Genomic DNA, 12,451 nt, shown 5'->3' with positions numbered 1-12,451 from the left:
GCCATCCAGATTGGAAAATAAAAAAATTGGAATTACTAAGTGAGGTTAGCACATTGGGGAATACCAGATGTATATACTAAAATTAATTTTATCATATATACTAACAACATAAAATTGGAAATTTAGATTTAAATAAATAGTATTTACAATAGCATTAAAAGATAAAATACTTAACAAATCTGAAAAATATGTACAAGACCTATACACGCTGAATATTTTAAAATTCTGATGAAAGATTTCAAAGAAAATTTAATTAAATGGAGAAACACACCTCATTTACGAAAAGGAACACAAAATAATGTTAAGATGTCAATTTTCCCAAAATTAGACTATAAATAATGCAGTCTCAGGCAAAATCTTAACAGGATTTTTTTCTATTGGTAGAAATTGGCAAGCTCATTCTAAGGTTCATATAGCAATACAAATTACCCAGAATAGACAAAACAACTTGAAAAAGAAGACTAAAGTTGGATGATTAACAGTATCTGACTTTAAGACTTATTAAAAATTATAGTGGTCAATACAGTGTGATCATGGTGTAGGGTAAACAAATAGATTGATGGAATATAATAGAAATTACAGAAGTGGACATACACATACATGGTCAATTGATATTCCAGAAAGGTACAAAGTCAATTCCATAGGGAAGAAATAGAATTCTTACAGTGTTCTAGAATAATTGAGTATCCATTTATTTTTTTAAAAAATCTTAATACATACTTTTCTCTAAACACAAAAATAAACTCAAGGTAGTTCATAAAATTAAAGGAAACACCAAAAACCACAAACCACTAGAAGAAAACGTGAGAGAAAATCTTTTTGATTTTGGGTAAAGTTTTCTTAGATGTAACACCAAATTCACAATATATCAAAGAAATAGTTCATATATGGAACATCATCAAAATTAAGAACTTTTGCTCTTTGAACAACACTGTTAAGGAAGTGAAAACAGAAACCAAACATGGGTAGAAAATATTCGCAAACCGCACATCTAGCAAATAACTTATTTTCAGAATACATAGAGAACTCTCAAAACTCAATATTGAAACAGCAAACAACCCAATTAAAAAGAGTGTTTGCTTTGACAGCACATATACTAAAATTCGAACGATACAGAGTAGATTAGCATGGTTCTTGAGCAAGGATAACACACAAATTTGTGAAGGGTTTCATGTTTGAAAAAAAGAAAAGCAAAGAGATGATTTGAATAGCTACTTTATCAAAGAATATATATATATATGTCTGTGTGTGTATATAAATATATGGTAAAAAGTATGTGAAAAGATGGTCAACATCATTAATCACTGGAGAAACATAAATTAGAACAATTAGATAACACTGCACACCTATTAGAAATATTAAAACGTTTAAAATTAAAATACTGATGAGGTGTTAAAATGTTGGTTAAGATGTATAACAACTGAAACCCTCACACACTGCTGGCATAAACACTAAATATAACAACTGCTTTGAAAAATAGTTTTCGGTTTCTTAGGAAGTTAAATATACTTTTACCATATGACCCAGTCATTTCATTTCTAGTTATTGTCGCAATAAAAATGAAAGCATATTTCATTTGCTTGTTCACAAATGTTATTTGTAATAATCCTAACCTGGAATCAATCCCTATCTCCAACAAAAGGTCAATGGATAACACATTGTATAATTTGGTATACAATGGAATACTACTCAGTTATTAAAAGCAATGAACTATGGATTCAGTCACCAATCTTGAAACAAATGAAAATAATTATGCTGAGTGAAAGAAACCAAACCAAAAAAAGTATGTAGTATTTGATTCTACTTTTATGAAATTCTATAAAATGCAAATCCACCTATAAAGACAGAAAGCAAATAAATGGTTGTCTGGGATGGAGGGAGTGGGTAAAGTATATATAACACCTTTAAAGATGTAAAACAATAAACACACAATTGCTTTAATATTTCCAATATTAAAAAAAAAACCAAGGTTGCTGGGGCGCCGGGGTGGCTCGGTCGGTTAAGTGTCCAACTCTTGATTTAGGCTCAGGTCATGATCTCTTGGTTCCTATGATCAAGCCCCGTGTTGGGCTCTGCGCTGATGACATGGAGCCTGCATGGAATTCTCTGTCTTTCCTCTCTGCCCCTCCTCAATTCGCACACACTCTCTCTCAAAATAACTAAACATTAGGAAAAAAAACCCAAGGATGCATGCAATTAACTAAGTGAAGTCTCCTCTTAATGCATAAAAGAAAATATTTCACTAAGACAAACTTCTAAAGAAGAGAACTATAGATTTGAAGGGTTCTTTACAAATCAGTCATTATTAAAGAATTGCTCATTCTCTTGAAACTATTGCTGAGCCACATGCCATTTTTAAAATATGGAAATTTGGGGGCACCTGGGTGACTCAGTTAGGCATCTGACCAGCTCAGGTCATGATCTCATGGTTCATGAGTTGGAGCCCTGCATCTGGTTCTGTGCTGACAGCTCAGATCCTGGAGCCCACCTTGGATTCTGTGTCTCCCTCCCTCTCTCTGCCCCTCCCCTGCTCATGCTCTGTCCCTCTCTCTCAAAAATGAAAATACTTAAAAAAAATTAAAATATGGAAATTTCATTACTTTTTCTACAAAGTTTTTAATCAATTTGTATACCTAAATATATTCCCGGCAAGTAACTCATTTAAGGAAAATGATTTTTTTTAAGTTTTTTTTCCTTTAAAGAAATGAAATGCTAGATATAACAAGAATATGGCCTTGTGAAAAGAAGCAGGTGGAAATATATTAGTAGCCACATGTTTCATATAGAAAATCACCTCCTTAAGATGCTCAGCTTCACAAATGTATAAAGAATAGCTCTGTGGCAGGTGGCAAAATGACTCACCAAAGATGTTCTAATTCCTAGAACCTGTGAATTTGTTAAATTCCAGTGCAAAAGGATTAAAGAAGTAGATGGAATTCAGGTGATCAGTGGGTTTTAAAATAGAGTGATTATCCCTATTACCTGCATGGGTTCAAAATAATCACAAGGTTTCTTAAATGTGGAACAGTAACGCAGTAAGGCAGAGTAATATGATGTAAAAAAGATTCAACCAGCCATTGCTGACTTTGAAGATGGAAGGAAGCCACAAATCAAGTCATGAGGTGGCCTCTAGAAGCTGGAAAGTGCAAAGAAAACTCCCCTCCAGAGCCTCCAGAAAGGCATAGAGCCCTACCAACCTCTTAAGTTTAGTTTGTGAGACCCATTTTGGACTCCTGATCTCCAGAACTGTAAGACAATAAATGTGTGTTGTTTGAAGCCACTAAGTGTGTGGCATTTCACTACAGCAATAGAAAACTAATACAATCTTTATACTTTCAATCAGTATAAAAGACTATGGCTCTGCCTGCCAGGAAATTACCATCCTGGGCTTTTATGTCACATGAATGAATGTATGGAAAGACAGTTTTCCTCAAGTCACATAGTAAATTAAATATTCTCTGTGTAGTATCTGTTGAGATCAAACTAGCTACCTCAATTAAAATTTATGAGCTAAGAAAACGAGGGGGCAAAAGTGACAACCAATATTACTTCAAAAATCCTTTAATTTGTTTAAAAAACAGTAGCTTTATACCTTGTGCTTTTCCTTAATAGTTTTGATGGATTTTGTCAACAGGTGCTCTGATGAAGGTGGAAAGGAGTCTTGGATTTTAATGAAAATAAATCTTGCTGTCACCTCCCAACTGGACAGAGATCTGCTACTGTGGCAAGTGCAATTTGTTTAGAACTTCCATACATGCTTCTCTTTGCCAAACAACACCATCATCATCATCATCATCATCATCATTACTACTACCAGTACTGCCATTAATATTTTAGTGCCTCAATTACCTATAGAAAGCCATATTATTTACATCAAAGTAAAGAGTACCATTAAAATTCATAAAATTTTTCAATTATTTTATTACAAACTATGTGGTTTATTTTGGCACAGTGTATGTGTTTTTGAGACATTCTAAAAAGCCACAGCAAAAGAAGAAAACTATACAAGTCTCTCCCCACCCACTCGTCATCATCACCAAAGACTGAGTTTTTAACTGACACTCTGAATGGAAATATATTAACTTCTCATTCTTTTATCCAGAAGTCATGTCTAACACTGCCAATGTGTAATACGTGTTCTGACCACCCTATTCTTGACCTCAAATGGCACCTGTCCTCAAATGAAATGGAAGCATTTATACAGGAACTAGAAATGGTGTGTGTCATTACAATATGACAGCCAAAGGGTGTTTTTTTTTAAGTGTTGTTTATTCCAAAAAGCATGCCCTTCACTATTCTAGAATTGTCTCTTGACATTTTTCTGCTAAAAAAATTTACCAACACTAAAAAAAAAGATAGTTATGTAATATGATAGAGGTGCTAAATATTGCTACAATGGCAATCCTATTATGGCAGCGATCTGTAAATGTATCAAATTAACATGTTGTACACCTTAAATTTACACAATGTTATGTGTAAAGTATATATATTCAATAAATTCTTTATGTAAAAAATAGGACACATTTATGTTGTCTTTAATACTCGTTGAATATTGTATATATAGGTCAATGTTTACACACATATCCAAAGAAACCAACAATTTACCAATCCCTCATGAGATCTGAGCCTCAATTACTTTCCTAATGAAATTTAGCTTAAAAATTTGGAATTTACTCTGTATAGGAAACCAATTGGTCTAGGAAAACTAGACCTGGTGATTAATTTTTATTACACCTTTTCAAGGAGGATGAGAATTCAAGATCATTTATGTATTTTCTCTTGATCTGATAATTATATCTAGTGTTTGAAGTCTCTCGTTACCATCTCTTATCCTTTATTATCAAATTTACTTGGTAGAAATGTCAGTGTAACAAGATTTTAATGAGTTTGGTTAAACTTTCTCTCTTTTTGAAGTTTATTTATTTATTTTGAGAGAGAGAGGCATGGGGGGCAGAGAGAGAGAGAGAGAGAGGGAAAGAGAGAATCCCAAGGAGGCTCTGCACTGTCAGCATAGAGCCCAGTGTAGGGCTCAAACTTATGAACTATGAGATCGTGCCCTGAACCAAAGTCAAGAGTCAGATGCTTAACTGACTGAACCACCCAGGCAGCCCAGAACTTTCTCATTCTATTCTGACCAAGACAGCCATATTGAATGATATATAAAGTCACAGTTAGTACCTTCTACACCTTGTAGCTTCTTTGAGCCATAATGAAGAATTCTAAGGTAAAATTGGACCAGAGAAAAGCAGACTCTTTGTGACTATACTAATGAATATGAGAATAAATTAAATGCAATTATCCAAAAAGTTAAAAAAAAAAAAGTATGGTATCAGCGGAAGTATGCTATCAGCAGTTGAGATCTATGTTGAAAAGAAATAACATAATAGCAGATATCAACTACTTTCCCTACATCTATCAGTTCCTTCCCCATATCAATATATTCGGTTTTTTTATTTTGTAACTGTAATTTCATTTTAATGCTACCTAGCCACATATCTACAAGTTTTCCACAAGTAAAGGGAAAGATTAAAAAAAAAGAGTTAATTTTTATTGGGGGATATTTCTGAAAGATTTTTCAACCAATGAAAGATAATTCAGCTCAAAGTTAGAAAGGAAAATATAACAATCAAGTAACTGGCAGTTGTCCACAGGGAAAGATTGTTCATGAGCCGGCAGCACTGGAACGTTTAGAGAGATGGAAGCTGTGGGTGGAAAGTCACAGCCTACATTAAATAAAGTGGGTTTTGGCAATGCTTTAAACTTAGTGTCGAATCCTCTGTCTGTACACATTTGTCTCCCCAGACAGTCTCACTGAGGGCAGCAGAGTGAAGGTGGGGGAAGGGAAGCCAGTTGCAGCAATATCCTCTGGACTTGCCAGCTCCCCGGAGGGGATTGTTAGAGGCCCAGCTGAGTCTCATCACAGTCATGGAAAAAAAGCCCTCAGTCAATGGTCGGATCTTGGGAACGCATTCCTGAGAGATCAAAATGGCTTCCACCCTAACTGGCTTACATTGTTGTGTATATTTTGTGTTAAGTGCTTTACAGCCCTATAAATACATACTTTTCTGTCATATTTTATCAAAATCAATATGCATTGCATTTAATTTTGAAATAATATTGAAAAAACACTATTAACAATTGGGCATTTGTTGATTTCTTGTCACTGGAAATTAGTGTATTATACACTGAATTTCTTACACCTAAAGGACACTGGAAAGTTTAGGCCTTATCTAGATGTTAAGCAACTCATAAAAAAAATAGTTTACCGGATCATGCTTAATAACATCTTGGGAAATAGGAGAACTAGGATGTACTTCATAAAACATCTGCCTTTATTTTAGAATAAAGTGCTTATATTTATTTCATTTAACATTTAGTGAAAATTGTTGGTATGATAAGCAACACATCTACTGTTTATACTATTTGAGATCCTGCATTATTACCATTTAGTCCTATTTGTTTTCTCCAACTGAGTACCTGAATTTCCCTGTTATCATAAATCTTCAGACAAATGAACTTCTCTGAACACTAAGTTTCAAGTTCTAAAATGGAATTTATTGTGATTCTTGTATAATATGTAAATAAGACATCATAAAACATGGATTTAAAAGAAGCTCAAATAGGGGCGCCTGGGTGGCTCAGTGGGTTAAACGTCTGACTTCAGCTCGGGTCATGATCTCACGGTTTGTGGGTTCGAGCCCCCACATCGGGCTCTGTGCTCTTGGTTCAGAGCCTGGAGCCTGATTCAGATTCTGTGTCTCCTCTGCTCTCCACCCTTCCCCCCTCCCCCCATGCTCTGTCTCTCAAAAAATGAATAAACGTTAAAAAACAATTTAAAGAAGCTCAAATGAACACATCATCACATATATTTTCCTGATATCACATCAAATTGTTGCATTTTATCTTAAAATTGCCCTTGTAAAGGAGGCATAGTAACAGGAGAAAATAAAAGATGAATAGAAAAAAAAAGAGAAAAGGGGAAAAAATGGGTAAGAACGAGAAGAGGAGGGAAAGTATGATTGAACACTGCTTCTAGTGTAGATGTGTATAAACCTGTTCATTACTTTTCACATCCCATATCATTTTCTCCAAGCTTTCCAAACCAAATAATGGAGATAATTTGCACTAACTCCAAATGGCACCACTTTTACATATTCTCCAAAACGATCATGCTCTGAGTTGTGTACAATTATGTATTTAGAGTCTGGGGTTGGTGAGTGGAGATTAAGGCTCTCTGGAGACTGAATAGCCACAGAAAAAGGAAGTAGAGAAGTTCAAAAAACAAACTTCATAAGATTGCCTTTATCTAGATTTGTATATCTTGCTCTTTTTGTATTCTTATTATGGCTACCGCATTTTGGAAGGATATAGAGAGGACTAAAATCATGATTTTTTTCCCCTAAGGATTTCATGCAGAATCTGGACATTTTTATCTATCTGCAAAGTTGTTGAGTTTTAATGCATCAAAGTGTCAAATGTTGTTATGTAATTTACCTTTTAAAGTAATCAGGACAGATTACCTTATGCTGTAAAACAAAGAATCACCACCTCTTAGTGGCTTAAAATAACAGAGATAGATTTCTTCATTATGGTATGTGTGTAATCCAGGTTGGCAAAGGGCAACCCACTCACTGGAATTGCTCAGGAGACCACCTTGACTGAAGCTCTGTTGCTATCTAAGCATGAGGTTTCAGGTTAGCTACAATAGGATCAAAGAACACGGAGAATTGAATTTCTGAAGTGCCCAGGAGTGACACTTCACTTTCATTCACATTTCATTGGCCACAACAAGTCATATGGACAAGGGTAATTTAAAGAATGAATGTTTCTGGAGGGAGAGGAGAATCAGTAATCTCTGGGAACAATATTAGTAACTACCAGTTTGCTTCTCTGATCATCAAATATTGTGTTCACTTTTCTTGTGTAGAACACACCCATCACCACCTCAAAAGAGGCAATGCAAAAGTCCATTCAGGTCATGGTCTGGAATTTTTGAATCCAGGATCTCTGACTAATGCGCATTGGTTTATTCATCAAGTCTTAGTGTGACTTCCCTTGATCTAGAGAATAGGGAGCTAAAAACAGCTAAAATGTGCTACCCTCCCAACCAGATAGACACACAGCAAGCAAGGATGGGAAAGGAAAACAATAAACACTCCCATTCAGAAAGGGAAAGAATGGGGAACTTTTGTTAAACTCTAATTCATGGTAATTCTAAAATTCCAATGGGAAGATATTATGAGGTTCCCTATCCTGGGGGTATGGAATGTTCCTTGGTTATGCCCTGATTGTATTCAGTGGGAGGAACTCCTTTGTTCATTGTTTTTCAAGTCACTAGCTACACCCTCTGGGAGAGTACTCCTTTTCCAATATATTTCTTGGCCACATCTTAAGTGGCCACTGGGGAATATGTACTTGCTTTCTTAACTCATTTTCTTCCTTTATAAGGTAGAGTGCCCAAAGATCATTTAAAGTCTGGAAGACTCCTCAGAAACTCAGTGAGATTATTATCTATGTGCTTTTAGTCAGCTCCTTGGGCTAGTAACCAGATCAACACTACTTTTTTGAGATATAGTTCCCAGAACTACATTTCTATGTTTTCTCTTCCACATTCTCTCTCATTCTCTCTGTCTCTCTCTCTCTAGCCCCCACCCCCCCACCCCAACCTCCTTCTCTCTCTTTCTCCTCAGTGCCAGGTATTTTGACACTCTAGGATCTATTAATAATGATTTTTTTTTTCCTAATTGAAAGGACTTAAGAGTTTTCATTCCTAATTTGCTCTCTGCCCAAATTTAATTTAATCAGTTCAAAGGTTTTAGTAGATTTTGGCTCCACAAAGTATATCTCAATGAAAGATAAGACTTTCATTGTTTGGGATGAAAAAGTAATTTCTGGACTCATTCTATTTCCTTTCCCTTCTGCTTTGGAAAATGGCTGGTTCTTTCCTGGGTTCATTTGTTTCTTGCAATTTATTGCCAAACTATCTGGTGGTTACCAAAACACATAACCAACATTTTGCTTTCCAACGTATTCCTTTAGAACTACAAGTGTGTTGGGAACATGATGTATCTTTCATGTTATTACAGCCCTTCACTAATGTTTCACCATGCTGTAAAGCACAAGTCTCCAACTTTTCAGTTTCCAGTGTGATGCCCTACCACCAGCTATTAGATTCCAATGATAATGACAAATGTTTTAAATTTTTGTTAGGAAATCCACAATTTTCATATTCATCAAGACAATCAATTGGTAACAAATAACTCCCAAGCTTTAATGGTTTAAAATAACAATGGCACAAGGCTGTTGCTTTCCTATATACCATCAATTAGCGATTAGAATGTGAGATTAAAAGGGAAACCTGGGTGGCTCAGTCTGTTGAGCATCTGACTTCGGCTCAGGTCATGATCTCACAGCTTGTGAGTTCAAGGGCCACATCAGGCTCTAGGCTGACAGCTCGGAGCCTGGAGCCTGCTTTGGATTCTGCATCTCTCTCTCTCTCTCTGCCCTTCACCCACTCTCATTCTGTCTCTGTCTCTCTCAAAAATAAATAAACATTAAAAAAATTAGAATGTGAAATTTAAAAAAAAAGATAGCATTTACAATAGTACCAAAAAGAAAGCTGAAATAATTAGCTTTAAATCTACAAAATATGTTCTGAATCTGTGGAATACTATGAATTATTGATGAAATAAATCAAACAATATCCAAATAAATAGAAAGAAAATATATTTTCATGGATTGAAAAATTCAATATTGTTATCAGTTTTTCCTAGCCTCATCCATAGATTAAACATAATCTCAATCAAAATCCCCACTAGCATTTTTGGAACTATGAAAAAACTATTATTGGAAAGGTAAAGAGCCTAGAAGAGTGAACACAATTTTGAGAAACAAGAATAAATTCAGGGTGTTCTCATTATTACATTTCAAGATTTATTATGAAGCTACTGGAATCAAAACAGTCTGGTATTGAGGAAAATGGAAGCCAGATTAATAGTACACAATAGAGAGCCAAAAAGTAGATCCACGCAGATATAGTTAGCTGATATTTGACAAAAATGCAAAGGTAATTCAATGAAGATAAGACAGTCTTTTCAACAGATGGTGTTGAAATAATTAGATGCCCTTATGCAAAAACAAACTCACACACAGATTTCACATCGTACACAAAATCAACTCAAAATAGACCAAAGATATAAATGTAAAATGCAAAGCTATAAAACTTCTGTAAGAAAAATAGGAGGAAATCTAAATGACCTTGTGTTTGGTTATGAATTTTTAGATACAACACCCAAAGTATCATCCATGGAAGGAAAACAAATGTACTTTATTAAAATTGAAAACTTTTTCTCTGTGAGAGACACTAAGAGAGTGGATAGACAAGCCACAGACTGTAGAAAATATTTGAAATTCACATATTTGATAAAAGACTTGAATGCAGAATATACAAAGAATACTTTTTTTAAAGTACATTTATATATTTTGAGAGAGAGTGTGAGAGAGAGCAGGGGGAGGGGCAAAGAGAGGGAGAGACAGAATCCAAAGCAGGCTCCATGGTGCAGTCAACACAGAACCTGATGCGGAGCTCAAACTCACAAACCATGAGATCATGACCTTAGCTGAAATCAAGAGACAGACACTTAACCGACTGAGCCACCCAGGTACCCCACAAAGAACTCTTAAAACAATACAGATTTATTTTGTGCTTATGCTACATGTCGCTAAAGATCAGTAGGGATTTTGCCCATCGTGGTGACTCAGGGAATCAGGCTGATAGAAAATCTGCTGTCACATTAACAGGAGGCTCTAGGGTTACCTTTGTTGGCTGGAGAGAATATAGAGAATTGGACAACTATTAATTATTCTTGTTAGTAACTGGCATGCCACCTCTGATCACCTTTTGTGGGCTAAAGAAAATAATAAGACCTAAGATGTGCTCTCAGAAGAAAATTTCCAGTGAAAAATCTGGAAATTTTATTGAGCATCAGGTTGCTCATATGTGCACAAACATACGAGAGACCATTTAGATGGTATTTATTAAACATTGCTATCAGGAGCACGCTATGAAGGCACACACACAAGTTGAGCTTTTCCATGGTGTCAACTTTATCCAATCATAAGCAAAATAATCGCAATTATAAAGCAGGTTAAAGATTTCAAACTGAATGACATTTCACCATGTGATTAAACTCAGCTTCTTACACAACACACAGAGCAGTACATAAGACAGACCCTATAACAAACAAGATAACAGAAGGGTATAAGAAGTTAAGGAACGAAACTCAAAGCCAGTCTGTGGGCGCACAGTTGAGATAAGGCCTGGGTCCCATTCAGGTCAGCTCCCGGCACTTACTGAATGTTAGGTTCAAGGAGTGAAGGGTCGCAGTTCTGTTCAGAGATCAATTGGGCGGAACCTTTGGCAGCAGTTGCCTTTTTTTTAAGTTTATTTATTTATTTATTTTGAGAGAGAGAGAGTGTGTGTGTGCAAGAACAAAGTAAGGGCAGAGAGGGAGAGAGAGACACAGAGAGAGAATCCCAAGCAGGCTCTGCACTGTTAGTGGGTCTCCATCTCACAACTGTGAGATCATGACCTCATCTGAAATCAAGAGTCAGTCGTTTAACCGGCTAAGCAGCCCTGGTGCCCCAGTAGTTGCCTATTTTAAGTGGTCAGACATACAGAGGTCATACCTGAAGAGTCTGATAGTTTGTTGCAAAAGTCTTCCCCTTTTTAAAGGGATTTGATTGGTCTTGGGCCCCTGCAGACCTCCTCTGGTTCTGCTTGTTCTCAGTTCTGGAGTGTCAGCTAATGTTGGTCTCAGCAATATCTCGTAGCTTCGGTACATTTAACTGCTTGCATCACGGCTTGAAACAGGCTCCCACTTGACATGAGAGACTCCATTTTGCTCTCCACAATTGCATATATAGATCAAATTCCCTACCCTCACAAAAATGACTATATTGCAATAAAAAATGTGGCATATTAAAAAAAAAAGACATTGCATACATAACATTAGAGATTTCATGGTATAGGAACCTAGTTACTTCCCATCTTTACAAGAGATTGAAAGTCTGAAGCATTAAAATATTCAACTTTTATTTTAGATATTGGATTGTAATTTAATCATTAGATATCTATCTTAGAAAATCGTGAGGGATGCCTGGGTGGCTCAGTCGATTAAGTGTCTGACTCTTGATTTTGGCTCAGGTAGGATTGAGCCCTACCTCAGACCGCATGTTGAGTGTGGAGCCTGCTTGAGATTCTCTCTCTCCCTCACTGCCTCTCCCCGCCTTTGAATTTTCTCTCTCTCTCAAAATAAAAATAAATAAATGAACAGAAAAAAACGTAAGATCTTTGAGAAGACAAAGATAAAAGAAAACAAATATGCCTTTTGAAAGTGACTGTATACAGCCAAGATTGTTAGAAACAAAATAACTTTAGAGGAATGTTTAA

The 12,451-nt window shown here is 35.7% G+C and overlaps 1 non-coding gene across 1 annotated transcript; it reads left to right on the top strand.

Annotated features, from left to right (window-relative positions):
• The first annotated feature begins 1,072 nt into the window (after nt 1–1,072).
• Nucleotides 1,073–1,179, top strand: LOC122482260. The gene has a single exon (XR_006297063.1). It is a non-coding gene; the product is annotated as a U6 spliceosomal RNA (small nuclear RNA).
• Nucleotides 1,180–12,451: the final 11,272 nt, after the last annotated feature.

This window comes from Prionailurus bengalensis, chromosome C1 (assembly GCF_016509475.1).
Source record: "Prionailurus bengalensis isolate Pbe53 chromosome C1, Fcat_Pben_1.1_paternal_pri, whole genome shotgun sequence".
Lineage (NCBI taxonomy): Eukaryota > Metazoa > Chordata > Mammalia > Carnivora > Felidae > Prionailurus > Prionailurus bengalensis.
The sequence above is the reverse complement of the archived record's forward strand: the minus strand, read 5'-3'. Positions and strand labels throughout refer to the sequence as shown.